Below are 19,486 nucleotides of genomic sequence, written 5' to 3' on the forward strand. Positions count from 1 at the left end.
TTCTGTTTCTCCTTGTCCTCTTTTATACTGGCCATTGAGCTTGTACATAGGAATTTCATAAACCATAAGCATCAACTCATTAAGGAGAATCACATCAATGACCTGTCAAGAAACTCACTTTTTCAAATTACAAGAATTCTTTTTTGAGGTGGGAAATTAAGATGACATTGAAGGTTTTCTTATGTTTGTTTCAATAAAATAATGGATTGCTAAGATCTAAGAAGTATGGGTCTGTGATGATGGAGAGGAAAGCAAGTGAGTTAATTAAATATATAGAACAATTTTTTTTCAAAAAGCAATCAACATAAAACACAAGAAATAATTTGAAATTCATTTTTTACATAGCCCTTATTATTTTTTTATATATATATTTTTTACATAGTCCTTAAAATTACATTTGTTTAAAAGTTATTTTTAAGTTGTCTTGTGCAAAATCTAACAAAACTCTTAAGAAAGGAAGACCTTCATTTTCAGTGTCAGTTTTCATTCTCACTTTTTGTTACGGAAAACACACAAGGATAACCATGTCAAATTTTTGTGGAAAACATATTTTAAGAAAGAAAATATTTTTGCAAAATAAATCTATGTGAGTAGATAAATACTATTCATCTAAGGTATGGGAAAAATTTGCCCACAAAAAAACCATCTGTACCTGGGAGCCAGTGGCTCACATCTATAATCCTAGCTGAACTCAGGAGGATTTGGCTAAAGGCCAGCCTGGTCAAATAGTTCACAAGACCCCATCACCAATAGTAACCACAGCAGAATGGACTGGAGGTGTGATAGAACACCTGTTTTGCAAGTTCAAACTGCAGTCCCACCAAAAAAAAAAAAAAGTAGAATAATTCTTTTAGAATACATGATTGTTTAAAGCGACATTGAAATTCAAATTTAATTAATTAACTTTTGTTATTGGCATATATTAAATTGTACATAGTAAGGGGTTTCATCATGACAGTTCCATACCTGTATCTAATGTACTTTAACCATATTCACCCCCACAATTACCTTTGCTTACCCACTTGCTGCTTCCCCTTTTCCTAACTGCTTCTATCTCAATAATAGTACCAATTTTGTTTTTATAGCCTTGCTTTGTTTTCTACTACTTCCCACAAATGAGATAAAATGTGATAACTTGTTTTGTGGGACTGGCTTACTTCATTTAACCTGATGATCTTCACATCTACCCATTTTCCAGCAAATTATATAATTTCATTTTTCATAATGTCTGAGTAAAAATATCCATTGTGTGTATACGCACCACATTTTCATTAATGGGCACTTAGACTGATTCCATAATCTAACTATTATGAATAGTGACTAAATACGTGGATATGTTGGTATTTCTATAGTTAGTTGATTTCTATTCTTTCTTATACGTATATATTCAAAAGTACTAGGACTGGATGACATGACAATTCTACTTTACATTTTGTGAAGAACATCCATACTCATTTCCATAGTGACTGGATTAATTTATATTCCCACTTAGCAGTGAATAAGAGTTTGTTTCTGCCCTTCTCCAGCCTATTTGCCAGCTTTCATTGTTGTTTGTTTTCTTGATAATAGTAATTCTGACTACAACAAGGTGGAATCTCAAAGTAGTTTTGATTTGTATTTTTGTTATGGCTAAGGATATTTAATATTAGTTTATATATTTATTGGCCATTTGTACTTCTTTATTTAAAAAGTGTTCAAGCTGTGTGCCAGTGGCTCACACCTGTAATCCTAGCTGCTCAGGAAGCAGAGATCAGGAGGTTCACGGTTCAAAGCCAGGCTGGGCAAATAGTTCGCAAGATCCTAGCTAAAAACCCCTTTGCAAAAATAGGACTGGTGGAGTGGCTCAAGATGAAGGCCCTGAATTCACGTTTGAGTACTGTAAATAAATAAATTAATTAATTAATTAATAAAAATTGTTCAGACTGTTTATTATTTGATTAGATTATTTATTTTTGGGTATTTAAATTTTTTAGCTCTTTTTATATTCTGGATATTAATTCTCTGTAGGATAAATATTGGCAAGACTTTTCTCACATTTTATATGGCTATTTCCTTTTTTTTTTTTTTTTTTTGGTGAGACTGGGGTTGAACTCAGGACTTCGAACTTGCAAAGCAGGCACTCTACCACTTGAGCCACACCTCCAGCCCATTTTCCTCTGGTTATTTTTTTTCCTTTATTGTGATGGACAGGGGCACACTGTGGCATTTATACAGGTTATTACAATGTATTAAATATATCATGAATGAATTCACTCCTTCAACCATCCTCCTTCATCCCTCCTTCCCTTGATTCTTATAGTAGTTTCAACAGATCTGATTCTTGCATTTACTTACATGTGTACACATTTTATTGCACCATAATTGCACCTTACCTCCAGCTTCCCACTGGTGCCAGCCCTCCCTCCCTAGGCAGCACTTGTTCCACGGTCCTGTTCTCTGATTTGGTAGGAGAAAACAGAGAAGAGATAAAATGAAAAACATAACATTTTAGCCAGAGATAAAGGTAGTTATACAGGGAGTTTCCTTGTGATATTTCCATGTTTGTATGCATTATAATCTCACTTGGTTTATCTTCTCTAATTTTCTTCATTCAACCTTAGTCACTTTCTTATGATAGTTTCAGTCAGCTTAAGATTTCAATTGATGATGAGGTGTTGTGAACTATTTGGCCTGAGCAGTCCTTGAACCACATCCATCTCAGCCTCCCAAGTAGCTAAAATTAAAGGCATGTGAGATATTAGTATCTTCCTTGGTTGCTTATTTCTTTTACTATGCAGCTTTCTAGTTTAATACAATCTCATTTGTCAATTCTTACTCTTATTTCCTTAGGTATTAAGGTTAAGAAAGCTGTGGCCTATGCCTGTATCTTTAAGTGTTTCCTTTATGCTTTCTTCTAGTACTTTCTAAATTTCAGGTCTTACAATAAGGTCTTTGATGCATTTTGAGCTGATTTTTGTACAGGTAAGCGATAGGTAGCTAGTTTGACTCTTCTATATGTAGATATCAAGTTTTTTTTCAACACTATTTGTTGAAGAGGCTATCTGTTTTTCCACTGTAAGTTTTTGTTGCCTTTGTCAAGAACTAGATGGCTGTACCTGCTTGGATTTATTTCTGTAACTTTTATTCTGATCTATTAGTCCATGTCTGTTTTTGTACCAGTACCATATTGGTTTGTTATTATGACTCTGTAGTATAATTTAAACTCAGTTACTATGATATCTTCAGGATTGTTCTTTTTGTTCAAGATTATGTGGGCTATTCAGGGTCTTTTGAGTTTCTGAATGCATTTGAGGAATTTTTTATATTTTTGTAAAGAATATCATTGAAATTTTTGATAGCATTTTTGATAGTATGGCCATTTTAATGATATTTATTCTACTGATCCATAAACATGGAAGGTCTTTCTACATTTTAGTGTCTTTCATGATTTCTTTCTTCAGTACTTTATGGCTTTCATAGTACAGGACCTTAACATCTTTGGTTAAGTTTATGCCTAGGTATTTTTTTTTTAAGATATTGTGACTGGATTGCTTTCGTGACTTTCTTTTAATGAGTTTGTTTTCAGTCTATTATGGAAATAGATTTTATAGCAGATTTCATTTTTATTTTACAGAATTGGCATATTTGAAACTGACAAATTTTGAAGTGGTTGTGGGCATTTGTACAAGAAGGTGGAAATGTAAGTAAAGAAAATGCTAGTCTTAACTGCAGTTAAGTAAATGTGAAACAGAAATTTATGAGATACATTACACCATTGTTCTCTCTGCATTCTTAATGAATTGGGGTATTCACAGCACAGAAATACCTAGGAACTGGAGACCTTATCTGTCTTTCCAAAATACAATAATAATTTTGTAATGAATAATAATTTCATATTATTATTCTTTTAAATGATAATATTCTTTATCATTCTTTTAAATATACTTCTGCCTTTCTTTCTTGAAATTATGTCTAGAATAATTTAAAAATAAATGTCAAGACTTCTGTTGTGTTTATTGTGAAGGCTTAAAGATATAATAAAGATGTATATTTATATACTTCATAATTACAGATCTCCTCCTACGGTTAATCATGCATGCATATCCATTACATTCAAAGTTTCCATTCCTTAATCAAGCATTCTATGATTATGCAAATTGGAGAGATAATAAGGTACACCCTATAAGACATAGCAAATCAGTGTTGTTAAATAAGTTCTGAAAAATCAGAAAATTGAGTCTTTTGGTCATGAATATCTTATCCATCATAATTAACAGATTAGTAACATAGAAGAAAGTACACATTTTAATGTATTGTAATGCTATTTCCTTGCATTTATTTTGTGGTTTTATTTTTTCATTGTCTATGACTAAATAGTCTCCAAACTGTTGATCACATCCAGCAATCAAAAAAATCATAAGGCAGATAAAATGGTATTTAGTGCCTGTGCTTGATATGCATATTGCCTGATGCCTGTACAGAATTTATTTTAAAGAGTCACTCATATGAATAATTTGCCTCATGGAAGCCTTGATACTTTTAAGTGTCAGTAGCAAACTTTTAGGTTTTGGTAATTTCTCATCTAGGGTAGATTTGGCAGTGGAAATTTAAGCAGACTTCATGCTAATAAATACCATTTTCTTAAGTTGTCATAATTTGCACTGCTGTTGATCCCTCCAATGTAGCTCTGGGTCATTTGCAACTTTAAATGTGTTTCTGTTGAAATCAGTTTTTTTTTTACTTTTTTCCCTGTTAAAAATTCATGACCAGGAAGGAGGTAGAACAAAATACTAATGTGTTCTATTATCCAATCTCTGGTATTAGGTCTTTGTTAAAGGTGTTATAGGAACTAAAGGACTTAAAATCACATATAGACCCCAACACAGGGTAGCAAGAGAATTTAATACACCTCTATCATCAGTAGATATGTCATCCAGACAACAAATCAACAGAGAAATTCTAGAACCAAATGACACCATAGATTGAATGGTCCTGAGAGATGTCTACAGAATATTTCACCCTGCAACAGCACAATGTACATTCTTTTCAGCAGCCCATAGCCCATATAGTCCAAAATTTATGATATTTCAGGGCACAAGGAAAGTCTCAATAAATATAAGAAAATTGAAATACTCCCTATGAACTATATGATCACAATGCAATAAAATAGAACTCAACAAAATAACAGCAGCAAAAAAACCATAAAAATAATAAACAACAACAACAAAAGCTGGTTTTTGAAAAAATAAACAAATTGACAAACTCCTGGCAAATCTGACTAAAATAAAGAGGGAAAAACCCAAATTAATAAGTTCAGAAGCAAAAAGGGAGAGATAATAGCAACATCAAGAAAATCCAAGGAATAGTCAGGGACTACTTTGCAAACCTATATTCAAATGAATTAGAAAATCTAGAAGAAATGGAAAAATTTCTAGATACATATGACCATCCAAAATTAAACCAAGAGGATATTAATCCCCTAAAGTGATCTATAACACACAATGGAATTGAAGCATCAATAAAGAGTCTCCCAAAAAAGCAAAATCCCAGGACCTGAGGGATTCTCTGCTGAATTCAACCAGACTTTTAAAGAAGAATTAATACCAACACCCCTTAAACTTTTCCATGAAACAGAAAGGGAAGGAACACTGTCTAACTCATTTTATAAAGCCAGTATTACATTCATCACAAAAGTGGACAAAGACACATCCAAAAAGAAGAACTACAGGATAATCTCCTTAATGAACATCAATGCAAAAATCTTCAATAAAATAATGGCAAACCCAACTGAACAACATATCAAAAAGATTATACACCCTGATAAAGCTGATTTCATCCCAGGGAAATAGAAAGGGAAGGAACATCACCTAACTCATTCTATGAAGCTGGTATTACACTCATCCCAAAACTGGACAAGGACACATCCAAAAGGGAGAACTACAGGCCAATGTCCTTAATCAACATTGATGCAAAAATCTTCAATAAAATAATGGCAAACTGAATCTAACAGCATATCAGTAAGATCATACACCATGACCAAGTCACCTTCATCCCAGTGATGCAAGGATGGTTCAACATACAAAAGTCATTAAATGTGATACAGCACATTAAAAGAAGTAAAGACAAAAAGCACTTGATCATCTCAATAGATACAGAAAAATACCTTTGATAAGATTCAACAACATTTCATGATAAAAGATCTGATGAAACTAGGAATAGAGGGAATGTACCTCAACATAATAAAGGCTATATATGAAAAATATATAGCCAACATCACACTTAATGGGGAAAAACTGAAACCATGCCCCCTAAATTCAGGAACAAAACAGGGTGCCCAATCTCCCTACTCCTATCCAACATAGTCTTAGCATTCCTAACCAGAACAAATAAGGCAGGAAGAAGAGGAATTCAAATAGAAAAGAAGTCATCAAACTATCCCTATTTGCATATGACATGATCTTACACTTAAAAGTCCCAAGAAATTCCACCCAAAACATTGTAGACACCATCAACAGCTTCAGCAAAGTAGTATGATACAAAGTTAACTTAAAAAAAATTAGTAGCCTGTCTGTACAACACTGAAAAGATTGAGAAAGAATAAAGGAAAACAATTCCATTTTCAATAGCCTCAAAAAAGAAATCAAATACCTAAGAGTAAACTTAAATGATGTTAATGACCTCTACAAGGAGAACTACATCCATTGAAGAAAGAAACAGATGGGAAGATCTCCCATTCTCATGGATTAAAAGAATCAGCATAGCAAAAATTTCTATATGACCAAAAGCCATCTACATGTTCAATGCAATTCCCATCAAAATCCCACTGACATTCATCACAGAGATTGAAAAATCAGCCCTAAAGTTCATTTAGAAATACAAAAGACCACAAATAGCCCGACAATGCTGAGCAAAAAGAGTAATACTGGAGGTATCACAATACCAGACTTCAAACTATACTACAGAGCCATAGCAATAAGAGCAGCACAAAACAGAAACAAAGCTCAATAGAATAGAGTAGAGGACCTGAGTATGAATCCACACAGCTATGCCCACTTAATTTTTGACAAAGGTGTCAAAAACATATGATGGAGAGAAGAAAGTCTCTTCAACAAATATTGCTAAGATAACTGGATATCTGCCTGAAGAAAACTGAAACTAGAACCATTTATGTCACCCTGCACAAGTATCAACTCAAAATAAGGACCATAATATCAGACCTGAAACCCTTGAAGCTCATACAGGAAGCTCATGCTGGAAGCAATAGGTATAGGCAAGGACTTCCTCAGTAGAACTCAAGAGCTCAGCAGCTAAGCAAAAGGATTGACAAATGAGACTACATGAAATTAAAAAGCTTTTGCATAACAAATAAAATTGTCTCTAAATTAGAGGCCACCCACAGAATGTGAGAAAATCCATGCTTGCTATACATGAGACAAGGGACTGATAACCAGAATATGCAGAAAGCTCAAAAACCTAAAATACAAAAAAATCAATTACCCAATAAGGAAATGGGCAAATGAACAGAATTTTTTCAAAGGAAGAAGTCCAAATGGCTAAAAAACACATGACAAAATGCTCAGCCTCCCTGGCCAAAAAGGAAATGCAAATCAAAACCACACTAAGATTCAACCTTATTCCTCTTAGAATAGTTGCCATCAAGAACACAAACAACAACAAATGTTGGTGAGGAAGTGGGAAAAAAGGCACCCTCATACAGCTGGTAGAAATGTAAGCAAGTACAACTACTATGGAAAATAGTATGGAGGCTGGGAAGGAAACAAAAAACTTGAATTTTTTTATGTGCTCATGGTACAGGAATCAATATAGAAATCTTAACTGGCCAGGGCTGTCAGGGGAAGGGGACGTGAGAGGAGTGAAGAGGATTGGAAGAGATGAACCAATTGGGGTTGTAATACATATATGCATGGAAACCACACATGTATTTCCTGTTTTTTTTTCTTTTTTTTTTTTGTTTTACATGTATTCCCTGTGTAGCTATCTTTATCTCAAGCTAGCAAAAACATCATGTTTCTCTTTTTGCTTTTTATGTTTTTCCTTGTACAAAATCAGAGAACAAGAGGAGTCAACTGGTTCTGCTCTGGGGCTGGAGGGGTGGGGAGATTAGCACCAGTGGGAGGGGAGAAGGGGAAAGGAGCAGGAAGATAAGTATGGGGCTAATCATGTATACCCATGTATGTAAATGCAAAAATGATATCTATTGAACCTGTTCCTGGAATCAGGGGAAGAGGGATGAAAGAGAGCAGTGGAGGGGATGAATTCAAGTATAAAATATTTGATATACTGTAATAACCTTTGTAAATGCTACATTGTACCCCACCCAGCACAACAATAAAAAAATAAAAAAGATGGTGTAGGAATTATTTCATGTTAAAAAGCATATACCAAGAGAATATATAGAATAATTATTACAGCCTATAAGAAGTAAGGACAAAGACTATAGTTCTTGGGGGAGGGTACCCAATAGGTATTCTACAATACAGTATGATTTATAATTAGCAAAAAATTCCTCATCTGAGCAAATTTTCTCTGGCTGTATGTAATGAAGTCCAAAGTGTCAAGCACACTTTTAATGAACACATGAGTAGGTAGATCCAAGGAACAAGCTAGTTTGTTCCTAATAGTTATGAATGAATAATATGACATTTTATTTCATTTTACACATAGTAATCCTAATATATAATGTAGTATTTCATTATAGATAGGTTAAAAACATGAAAAATAATCAACACTCTAATTCTTATTGTGATATTAAATTACAGTAAGTATTCTTTAAATTCATGGAACATTAGAAATTATCCCAACTTATTTTTCTCTATATATAATATTATAAAATTATGAGTTCAACCTAAGAACAAATGTTCATGCCAAAATACAGTATTCATTAACTTATATTAGTTGAATAAAACACCCATGCATATACCTTTTTAAGATTTCTCCTTTCTTCTTGACTATCTAATATTCACACAGTGTAAAATGGCTAACAAGGGAATACTCTGATGTTAAGTTGTATTCTGTGTTATGAATATTTAAAAAGAGTTTCTTTAATCCCTTTGGCAAATTATTTGGAGTTTTTCCAAATTAAATTAAAAAACAGATAGTCATTGAATGTCTAGGTGATTTTAAAGATAATATATCAAGACATTAACTGTACACAACTTTTTGTCACTTCTGAGAAATGATGACATTTTCCTCTTTTAGCAAACATGTCCTATACAAAGAAACATTGTGATATAAGTAAATACAAACTTTTAGAAATTATGACTCATATATTTACCAGTCATCAGATTGCCAGTGTTTCAGATAACTAAAATTAGAAAAATAATGGGAAAACGGGAAAACAACTCTGTATTCAAGTAGGGACATGCTTATGGGAGTGAAGCTATGAAATAAGAAGGATGAGTTTTTTTTATGGATAAAAGACAGTTTTTGTCCTAATATTGAATGAATAATTACATCACAATAGGAAAGAAGAACACAGGACAGAACTAAATAGATGTATGAAAGTAATAGAAGTAGTGTAGTAAAGGAATTTTATATGCAGTGGAGCTGGCTAAAATTTTGAACAGATTTATTTATATTATTGCAGAGTAGTAACATAAACAGGAAATGTTTGTTCCCTAGAGAAGACAAGTTGATATTCAATAGTCATTGTAATAATAGTTAATGGTGGGAACTTTGAGAGTGCCTAGCCTCTGAAAACTGCCCACATGGGTGAGACTAATATAGTCATAAAAGGGCTTGCTTTTGCATCTTTGTCTTTCTATATTCTGTCATCTGAAAATGAAGCCTCCTCCCCTCCAGCATTCAAATTGCAATATTGAAATCAGTATCACCAAACTTGTCAGCCCCTATTATTGGGACTCCCAACCACCAGAATTCTGAGCAAATATATATATTAATTTTTTGTTAATTACCCAGTGTCAGATGTTATGTTACAGTAGAAAAAATAAATATTAAGGAGCCTTAATATCAAAAGTATAATGGTGTGACATTTTCTTGGAGTGTTGTTTTTCTTTTTTTTATTAGCTGTTCATTAAGCTCCATTCTTTTAAACATATTACACCTTACTGACTATGTGCATTTGAAACTTGTATTGAGAGAGCACCATATTTCTGCTTTGTATTCTCAAGATTTCATTAATTTTTCTCAGTCTTTAATAGTGTCTATCTGTTATCAAATGAATGATTTATGACTATTCAATCACTGCATTAACATTACAATTTGTCATGAAGTAATATTTAAAGACTTTTAATAAAATGCTTTTATTTCTCTGTTTCTTACCATCTAACAAATGCTACTTATTCTTACCACATAGAGGGAGAGAATAGAATCTAGAGTGAATGTATGTATATGTATATTTATAAATATAAAATATAATAAACAATCAAAATATATAAAATAAATTTTATCTATTTAAATATTAATACACAATAAGTACATATTTTTTTCAAATGATGAAAAGATGCATAAGCTCATAGTAGGTACTTTGATTTCATATCAAACACTTGATATGCAAGAGCCAAATATTACATATAGAGATAGGCATATTGAATTCTTACAGACTTTTTTTGAAATTTTAGCAAGCTCTGTATTGTTATACTTGAGATTACTGAAGATAGACTTAATGTGAGTTAACTGTAGGTTAGGGAAGGGTATTGGATTAGTCTGAATGAGAGGCCATGGCAATCTTAATGTTAGGGTGTGGAGTAGAAATAGAAGACTTTTCTTTGCTTCCCATTTGGAGGGCTGGGAGGAGACCATCTTAAATCAAACTGGCAATACCCAGGGTTAAATATTGCATTTCAATATATGTGTCTTTAAATAATTATAAAAATTAAATTTAAAAAGTTCATATGAGACTTGTGAAGTCTATTACAAAGGACCAAATTTACTACTTCATTGTATAGATATTTATTTAACATCTTTGTGAGATTTGGAAATAAATAAATAAATAAATATTGATAAACAATAAAACACTTCTATCTCTTTCAAATAGAATGGAAGGCTAAGGTGAAGAATTTTTAGATATCATCAAATTTATGTGCTTCTTGGAAAAGCTGAATTATGCTATTGAAAACTAAAGCTATATTTCTGTACATTGTGAGTAGTGAATGCATATTTATAGTACAAATTTAGAATATATCTATGTTATCTTTGATTTCTCACACAAAGCCTACACATTTTAATCCTTTATAAAATTTTAGGTTTTAGAAAATGAAATCAAAAACAATTACATATTTCAGAAAATCACTAATACCTGGGAGAGGTTTTGGTAAAAATCAACATTTTTAAATTAATGGTTTTCACATGACGCAGAGTTGTGTCAGCATTCATTGGTTGGAGTCCTCAAAACAAAAATCTTATCTTGTGGAAAATTAAGAAAATTGTCCTACATGTTTTAGATATCTGTGTATCTACTGAATAGAACACAGATAGACAGGCATAGTTTATTTTCTTAACAACACTTCCTCAGGAATGTATTCAACATTTATGCTTCAATGGTAACAACATATACTTTCTGGTACCTCGTAGATAGTCACTGTGTATTTTAAATGTATTAACAAGCTCTTTCTCTCTAGTTAGGTATCCTTTGACATGGCTAGATTTATAACACTAAGCATTTTAGTGGTTATTATATTTGTTGCATTTTGCCTGCATGATTTCTGAAGAAATATAAAGGTAGAAAAAGTACTTTTACTCTATAGATCAGAAGGATATTGTTGATTCGTAGACATATCATCATGGGGTACTAGATTTGGTCCCCCTCACCTGTTGAAAAAGACCAGTGAGAATATTAGACTTTACACATGAAACATAACGGAGATGCACTAAGAAATTGGGAAAAGACCAAAGAGACACTTTCCTCTACTTTATAATTTTGCCCAAGGCTTATTTTATTTTCTAGTTATTATTTATAACTGTGGGGTATCCCTTAGCACTTACATGATTTTACACTATCATCTTTTGCTTTCTGGAAATATTTAAGTCCATTTGCACAGCTGACATTGACACAAAGTTTTGTTTAGTATGGATGTACTTCAAGAATTCCCACTCATAATTAGGAAACTACTTGTTGTCTAGTGGTATTGTATGTGACACTACTGTGGAAAAATCTATAGTATCACTCCCTCTGAAAATATGTATGAAACAACAGGGTAGTGGATAAAGACATAACAATGTATTTGCTGCCCTTTTCCTTTTTAGAATTGCAGAAAATGTTTATCTTCCATTTCCCCACCACTTAGAGGACCACTGAAATTCAGGGCCAGTACTATCACCTACATGATATTCATCAAAGACTCGGTCTTGCAACACATAAGGACAGGAAATGCTTGTTCTAGCCAGCAGTAATTTCTTTCTTGCCTATCTCCAAAAAAAAAAAGAATACTTTGAGTAAGTGCAGGCTTTTTGTCTAAAAACAAACACCCCATAAAATAAAGAAATTCATAAGCAAATTAGAACCCCAAAGAAACAGAACTGATAACCAGTGAGAGAGCTAGGTAAGTCATTACTCATTTAACTTCTAATTTGTAAAATATGTGCAATTATTTTAAAAAAGAAACTATTGTGGACATTTTAAATATCACAAAGAATTGAGAAAGTATGTCACAAGATTTATTTACAAATCTGTGAATAGTTTTACATAACTCACTTTTAGAATGAGAAAACAGCTGTTAATTATCATTTTCATTATTATTTCAAATACAACTTCATTATGTGACTACTATGGTTTGAATGTGGTTTAGCCCCAAGTGTTCATATGTTGGGAGCTTGTTCACCAGCATGGGATGGGAGATGTGGTGGAACCAGTAGGGGGCAATGAGCTGTGGGAACTGTGTAGGTGAATTCCTTCATTCTTGGCATGGGTGGCAGTCCACATAGCTGGCCTCACCTTTGCTCCTAGAGGGTTAGCATACGATTTCCTCTAGGGTGGTGCCCTTTGTTGTTCCCCATGTTGTAACACCTGTCCCATACAAAGCAGGACATCCAGTATCCAGGGTCACAGTCATTCTGCTGGGTTAAGATGGGCTCATGAGCCAGCTACTCACCTGTAGCAGTGTGGTGAAATGTCTGTGGGTTCTCAGACATGGGAATATGCAAGAGTTTCTGATCACTTTAGCAGCCCAAACTCAGACAAAATCGGAATTCTGAAGATGGCCTTCATCTACAACACCCTGTGGATTCACTAGGAGATGATGTGATCTCCTTTTCCAAAACAAGACTGATGAGAAGAAACTGAGTCATTAAGGGTATTGCCCTCAAAAGGAATTTTTGGAGTTCTTGTCACACTCTGTTTAATTCTCACAAGTATGTTGTGGAGGAAGAATCGCACCTCCCCATCTCTAGTTTGCTGTCTCACCATGTGATCTTTTTCAACCGGACATGCTAGTACCACGATGCCCAATATGCTATGACATGACACAGACAAAATATGCAACAGTATGACACAGAAAATTGTGCCTTCAACAAAGCAAATCAATGACAATGTTATGTCCTTGAATCTCCAAAACTGTAACATGTCTTTTCTTTATAATTTCCTAGCCTCAAGTATTTTGATATAATAATGGAAAATTTATAAATACAGTAAGTAAAAATGTCCTTGATTACCTGCTGCTGGAATGAAAGAATTCAAAGAGATACTATCCTGTACAATTTTATAGGAAGTTATATTGATTTTTACAGGGATATTAAACACATAAATAATACATTTTCACAATTACAGTTAAGTCAAAAGTACTGTGGAATACAAGCAAAATCATGCAAAATTATGATAATAAAAATATTTTTCAATAAGAAACAAAAATTTTGAGATAACTGAGGAGTAAACTGTTTTTAATATGTTGAAATGTTAAAGATTTTATTTTGGCACTTAGAATGGTATTCAGTATCAGCAAGCTAAAGATGAAAAAATCGTATGATCATATCAGTTGACACAGAAAAAGCATTTGACAGAATACCTAGCTTTCCTCATTGAAATCTTTAGCCAATATCATATTTAGTAATGAAAAGGTGAATGGTTTCTTTCACTACAAGTGAATTAATAAATTACATTGAAGATTAATTCAATATTGTACTTCAATATTCAAGATTAATTGAATTAATTTGAGATTAATTAGAGTGACTACCTAGCACTCTATCACTACTGTTCAAACAACAGTAGCATCAACAAAAGAAAAAAGTCAATGTAAATTTCAATTAAAAAAGAAAAAAAGGAAAGAGCCAGGATAGCGGTACATGTCTGTATTTGGGAGATACAGAGGGAGGAAGACAGCTTGAATGGAGGAGTTTGGAAACAACCTGGGTGACATAGCCTCTGATTTGTAAAAAGTAAAAATGAAGTAACGAAGAACTTCCGAAAACCAAAACTGAAAATGCATTTAGTTTATTAAAAACATCCATTGATTCACTGTATATAACAAATGTCTTGCTATCTTCCTGCAAAATTCAATGTTATTTGTTAAAACATATAAGTTTCCATTGTAAGTCAGTCTATTCCCTCATTACCCCTAATCATGATGTCTTTAATACATCTTCTTTGTACTTGATCTTGCACACATTGGGTTTTGTGAAAATTGCATGCAATTTATTGTCTATTTAAACTGGAGTATAAAAGTGAGCTTATAATGTATAAGAAGAAATTATAAAATGCCTACTGTTAAATTTCTGGCCATTACTTTTATCCGAATCATTTTAATTGTACAGTAGTAATTTGCTTATATGAAAGAAATTTAATTGTAGAGCTTGAATTAGTACCTAAGCTTCTTGTATTGTAACTGAATAGGGTATTGGTGTACAAAGAAAATTCTGTTTCACTAAATTGACATAATTATACTAAGTCTTTAATATTAATATTGTAAAACAAATCATTGTTCTTGGACCATGTATTCACTTCTTCTTTATTTTTAGTAATTCTCATTGCAGCAGTGAACATTAAATGAAGAGCATAAAAAGAGAAATAATTATATGAGAAATAATTTTTAAATGCATATAGTAAAATATAATTAATATTAGAATAGAGAAATTTTACTTATGAAAAGAAAACTCATACATTTTCTCTTGCTACCTCAGAAGGCTTTGTTGATGATTTTGAATTCTGCTTGAAAATATGGAAGCAATGATGATACAACTCGTACTCATCTTGAGTTTATGAAATAATACATGGTATCATTGAATTTGAAATATGTAGTTTCTTTCATGAAACAGCTTACAGAAAGAAAACACTCTACGACCTATAGGTCTTATTTTTAGGCTCTTTCTCCAATGTTTAAAAATTTTCAATCATTAGTCTAAATTTCTGCAGAATAATTATAAATATACTGTTTAAAATTTGTCTTTAAAGAATGATGTTGAATGCAATAGAGTAAAAGAGTTGTTTCTGGGCTTTTCCTCAAATGGCAAGTTTATCAAAAAGAAAAAGAAAAAAGAGAAGACATCAAAGGGCCATGTAAGTGGCCTCTGACTCTGACACATAATGTTCATAAAATGTCATCATGTGTGTCTAGTGTAAATGTGTGTGTGCATATAATGGAGTAAATGTTCTGTAAACACATTTCCTTTACCATGATTGGCACAAGACAAAATTTTTAAATTTTTATAAGTCACCCTAATAGAAGTTTCAAAAATGTTAGCTAGTTAACACTGAAGAAAGTATACCGATTGTTTATTAGAAAATCTATCCATTAGACTTTTTATTTAATATTTTTTATTGTTGTGCTCAGTGGAAGAACATTTTAAAGTCTTCAAAAATTATGAATAAATTTTTTGTTTACTGCAAAAATCATAGGTATTGACTAAAATCAACAGATTTTGAATTAATGGGGTATTATTTTCTAAATGTTTGGCAAAGTTGTAAAACTTTCAGCACATTCAATATTGTTTCTCTCAGAACTTTTCTTTGAGATTAGCAAATATTGTTGGTGTCAAGAAAGAATGGAAGGTAGTTTAAAATCCACATTACAAGAAGCAACAATCAGGAGGTGAATTCAACTAAGATACAGTGTAAGCACTTTGGTAAATGTCACAATATACCCCCACTACAACAATTATATATATATATATTATATATATATATATATATATATATATTATATATATATATATATAATATATATAAAACATCTATCTACAACAATATAATAAAAACATTTTTAAAAAGAAAGAAAAAAGCAGCAATTACAAAATATCTGTAATTTATCAAGGTTAACATGTAAAAAAAGAATAATATATGTTGTGAATATTTTTCTAACTCACATTCCATGCACTATATTGTAGTCCTTGCCTCTTACATAGTTTTAAGACAATTTTAAATTGGTAAAAGGAGGGAGAAGGGGGAATGATGGAGAATGATGGAAAGAGTGAATCTAATTAAGATTATATGGTGGGCTGGGGATGAAGCTCCGTGGTAGAGCACTTGCTGGCATGTACAAGCTCAGTGGTAGAGCGCTTGCTGGGTTTGATCCCCGATGCTGCAAAAATATAACAATAGAAATATGAAGATTATGTGGTAAACACATATGTAAATGTCACAATGAATCCCCACCTGTACAACTATTATACGATAATAAATAAACATGGTCAAAGATTAACTAGAGCAAAACTAAAGGCCATTTTTACTATATTTACATTGAATTATTATATATTATGTTTTAATTGCAACAATTAATGTTTCTCTGTAGCTATAACATTTCAAGTTACAAAATTTTGACATAACAGGGACACGGGTTTCTTTATCTGTCTTTCTGTTTCTTCTCTAAGCAGTCACTAAATGCTGCCAAACCTTCTTGCAGACCAAATTTATTCTTTCCTTCATTTTATCTCCATCTTTCTACTGTCAAAAATGTATAACTCACCTAGATCTTGAAATGTGGTCCAGGATTACCAATTTTAGAGCTGAATTAATAAAGTTCCTCCCTGTCTTGTCACATCATGATGTATCTTCCTCCATTTCCTTTCCTTCCTAACCTTTCTTTAAGCAAGAAACAATTTTGTTCAGAGATTTCAGGAGAAGAGTAGTCTGATTTCTTCTGTTTAAGTGAACGTATTTTATTACTTTTTTCCCTTTGCAGTAATGAGAGTTAAACCCAGGACTTCCTGCATGGTGAACAAGCTTATTAATATTTAAGCCACACCATGGGCCATTTTGTTTGTATTTTGATTTTGAGATAGGGTATTTTTTCCTTTATTGTTGTGCTGGGTGGGGATACATTGTGGCATTTACAAAGGTTCTTATAATATATCGAATATATCATACTTGAATTCACCATTTCCACTTTTCTCTTTTATCTCCCCTCCCCCGATTCTTGGGCAGTTTCAACAGGTATCATTTTTGCATTTACATACATTCCTATACATTTTTTGCACCTTATTCATTCTCCTATCCCTTTCCTGGCCACCTCTCTCCTCTCACTGGTGCCAACCCCACCCCCATCCCACAGTACCTGTTTCGCCCTCCTGTTTTCCGATTTTGCAGAAGAAAAAAGACAATAGATAAAAAGAAAAACACGACCTTTTTGCTAGTTTGAGATAAGGATAGATACACATGTGATACATGTGTATGACATGGAACATGTGATAGTTCCATGCATATGTGTTACAATCGTATTTGGTTCATCTCCTCAAGTCCTTTTCACTCTTCTCTAGTACCCATCCCATGGTGGCCCCAGCCAGTTTAAGATTTCTATATTCATTCTTGTACAGAAAGCACATCTACCACATTCAAGTTCTTAGTTTCCTGCCCTTGCTCTATCCCTCCCGTGCATGATATCTCCTTAGACTCAACAGAGTCCCAAAATATTGCTGCATTTGTTTTAGGTCTGTAGTCCACATATGAGAGAGAACATGTGGCTTTTCGTCTTCTGAGCCTGAAAAACTTCACTTAAGATTGAGATAGAGTCTTGTTACCCAGCGTAGCCTCAAATTCCTTATCCTCATGTTTCTGCCTCCCAATTATAAGATTACCAGTGTTTGCAACCATGACAGGCATTTTTTCCTATTATTTTTCACTGCCTAATTTTGATATAATATGGAAGATACAAATTGAGTAAAATCATGAAGGACTAATAGGAAAATGTTGTGGACAAAAAATGGATAACCTTGAGGAAATGGATAAATTACTAAACACTTTCAACCTGCCAAGACTGAGAGAAGAAGAAATGGAAGGCTGCATAGAACAATAACAAAGGCACAAGTTCTAATCAAAATTTTCTCCACTAAGCAAAGCTCCCAGATGGCTTCACAAGTTAATTCTATTAGACATTTAAAGACTTAACACTAACCATTTTAAACTCTTACAAAAAGCAAAATTACAGGAAATATCCCAAACTAATTTTATGAAGCTATATCATCTTGATACAAAAGCTAGACAAAGACACCACAAGGAAACAAGACAAAAAATCATATTTGACAATATATTCAAAAAGATTATACACTAGGGTAAACTGAGATACAGTCCTGTGATGTAAGTTTGTTTTCACATACTAAAATAAGTGTAATGTAGCACGTTAACATATTGAAAGATAACATGATCATCTCAAAAGATGAAGCAAAACGTGATAAGATTTAACATGCTTTCATTATGTGTGTGTGTGTGTGTGTGTGTGTGTGTGTGTGTGTGTGTGTGTAAAACTTCTTAACAAAATATAGAAGAAAATTTCCCTAATATAATAAGGCCATTTAAGAATGCTGACCTCTAACATTAAAATTTATGGAAAAACATGAAAGATTTTCCTCTGAAATATGGAAAAGACAAGGTTGCCTACACTTGCTACTTCTACTCAATATAGGAAAAGGAGAACAAACAAAAGCAATCTGACAAAAGAAATAAAAAGAATCTTGAGGAAAAAGAAAAAGCAAAACTCCTTTGGTGTAGATGAAATGATTCTGGATGTAGAAAACTCAAAGACTACAAACAACTGTTAGAAATCATAAATAAATTTTGTATAATAGGATACAAAGTCAACATACCAAAATCAGTTCCATTTCTTTCATTTTTCTCTTCCTTTTTTTTTTTGAGATTAGGGTTTGAATTCAGGTCTTTGGTTATTTTGGAGTTGGAGAGTCTTGTGAACTATTTGCCTGGACTGACTCATGATATAATCCTCCTGAGCTCAGCCTTCCAAGTAGCTTGGATTATAGGCTTTAGTCAGTTTTCTGCTCACTTTTCTGTCTGTATACCAACAATGAAAATGAAAGAAATAGAAGATGCAAAAAATGGAAAGATAAACCATGTTTGTAAATTGGAAAAGTTGTTAAAATGTCTATATCACCAGAGTGACATATATATATATATATATACACTCAGAGCTATTCCCATGAAAATACCAATAATATTTTTCACAAACAGAAAATATTGTATTGTATGGAACCACAAAGGACTTGGAAAAACCAAAGCAATCTATGAATTTTGAGATATTATAAAAAAATTTCAGGGAACAAATGCAAAAACAAACAAGTGGGTCTATATCATTTTAAAGAGTATCTGTACAAC

This window comes from Castor canadensis, chromosome 6 (genome assembly GCF_047511655.1).
Source record: "Castor canadensis chromosome 6, mCasCan1.hap1v2, whole genome shotgun sequence".
Lineage (NCBI taxonomy): Eukaryota > Metazoa > Chordata > Mammalia > Rodentia > Castoridae > Castor > Castor canadensis.